Here is a 2,051-nt window from a genome sequence, read left to right on the forward strand (position 1 = left end):
TCATGGCACTCACACTGACCCTGGTCACCACATGAATGCTGACCAGAGGTAAGCATTATTAGTTTTTGCTTTGTTGGAGGAACATTTGAGAATTAATTTTGTGCTATACAATTTCCACTTTTTGCCTCCAATTTCCACTTGTTGCAATTGTATGCAACGAAGGCGCACAGAATAAATTGAATAATCAAGGGGATTCATTTTAATTTTCACCAGGGAGTTAATACCAAGCCACAAAACTTTAGATGTGGTGCTCGCTTCGGCAGCACATATACTAAAAAATTGGAACGATACAGAGAAGATTAGCATGGCCCCTGCGCAAGGATGACACGCAAATTCGTGAAGCGTTCCATAAATAAAAAAAATAAAAGTAAAAATAAAAAAAAAAAAAAACACTTTAGATGTGAACTTGCTTTTCTGATCATCTTTGGTGACAGTAGTTTGAAAGAATTTCGTTCATGTATGTGCTTGCAAGTAAGGGGTAATCTTGCAAGATATTCAAGCATATTGCTCTCTGTCATTGGGCATGAAAGAAGTAGGTTTCTCTGTATCACCGGGCATTTAAAAGAATGTATAAAAATCCCTCCTAACTGGTGTCTAACATGTTTCCAGCTTTGCTATTTGGAAGTTCAAAGCCAATCTGAGTCTTGATCCTCTACGTGTGTTTTTTCTTGTCTCTAGATGCTTTGAAAATCCCTTTGTCTCTGTTGTTCTGAAGTTTCACAGTCATGTATCTTGGTGGGGGTCTTTCTCCATTCCTTGTTCTGAGTGGATCCTCTCACTCTGGAAATGGATTTCCTATAGGCCTGGGGATTTCCGTTATTTTATTTTATTTTATTTTATTTTTGAGACAGGGTATGGCTCTATCGCCTGAGCTAGAGTGCAGTGGCGTCATCATAGATAAGTGCAACCTCAAAATCCTGGGCTCAAGGGATCCACCTGCCTCAGCGTCCTGAGTAGCTGGGAATACCGTTGTGTACCACCACACCCAGCTAATTTTTCCATTTTTAGTAGAGATGGGATCTCACTCTTGCTCAGGCTGGTCTCAAACTCCTGGCCTTATGTGATCCTTCTTGTTCCATTATAATCTCCCCTGCCAAAGTTTTCAAGAAACAATTCAATATAGAACATATTGGGCAATCCTGGTTTTCTGGAAAACACTGGAAACAATAGAGAAACAAATAAGACACTAATCCTACCCTCAGAGAGCACATGCTCTAAGGGAAACGACTCAATTGGGAATAATACAAATATAAGTTTATTAATGTGTGGTAACAATAAATAACAGACTGATTATTTAATTTTTTCATTTATCCTTTAAAACTTTTGGCATATCTATTTATCTTTACTCAGTAATATACTTTAAAAGTTGAGGAGAAGATCTGGGTGCCCCCTCCAAAATAAAACGGAAAACAAAAAGTTGGGGAGGAAAAATGTTTTTTACCCTCACTAAATAAAAAAAATGATTGAAACTTTAATTTTCATTTTACAAGTAATTACATGCATTGATATCCTAATTTTGTTGGCATGGTAATTAACAGACAGCTGCCTTTATTTTAGATGGAATTGTAGTTGTTTTTTTTTGAGACAGAGTCTGGGGCTCTGTCACCCCAGCTGGAGTGCCGTGGCATCATCGTAGTTCACAGCAACCTCAAACTCCTGGGCTAAAGCGATTCCCCTGCCTCAGTCTCCCGAGTACCTGGGACTACAGGACTATAGGTGCATGCCACCATGCCCAGCTAATTTTTTCTATTTTTAATACAGACAGAGTCTCGCTCCTGCTCAGGCTGGTCTCAAACTCCTGACCTCTGGGAGGCTGATCCCCCTGCCTCACCACTATATATTCACCACTATACTAAAGAGGAATGAAGGAGCATCTTGTTACAGGATGTGGGCTTGTGCTGGTCAATTTTGTAGGGAGCAGGGGCTTGTTCTAGATTGAGTTCTGTCAAGAAGCAGAGCAATTTGATGATTGCGCATCTTTTTACCTGGGAGGTAGAGTCACTCATATAGCTACAACAGGGGAGTATTTTGTTATTTTTGTGATTGCTTAA

General features: G+C 39.5%; 1 non-coding gene across 1 annotated transcript; it reads left to right on the forward strand.

The window, feature by feature from the left end:
• The first annotated feature begins 247 nt into the window (after positions 1-247).
• LOC138392693 (U6 spliceosomal RNA) lies at positions 248-356 on the forward strand. The gene has a single exon (XR_011234979.1). It is a non-coding gene; the product is annotated as a U6 spliceosomal RNA (small nuclear RNA).
• Positions 357-2,051: the final 1,695 nt, after the last annotated feature.

This window comes from Eulemur rufifrons, chromosome 9 (assembly GCF_041146395.1).
Source record: "Eulemur rufifrons isolate Redbay chromosome 9, OSU_ERuf_1, whole genome shotgun sequence".
Taxonomy (NCBI): domain Eukaryota; kingdom Metazoa; phylum Chordata; class Mammalia; order Primates; family Lemuridae; genus Eulemur; species Eulemur rufifrons.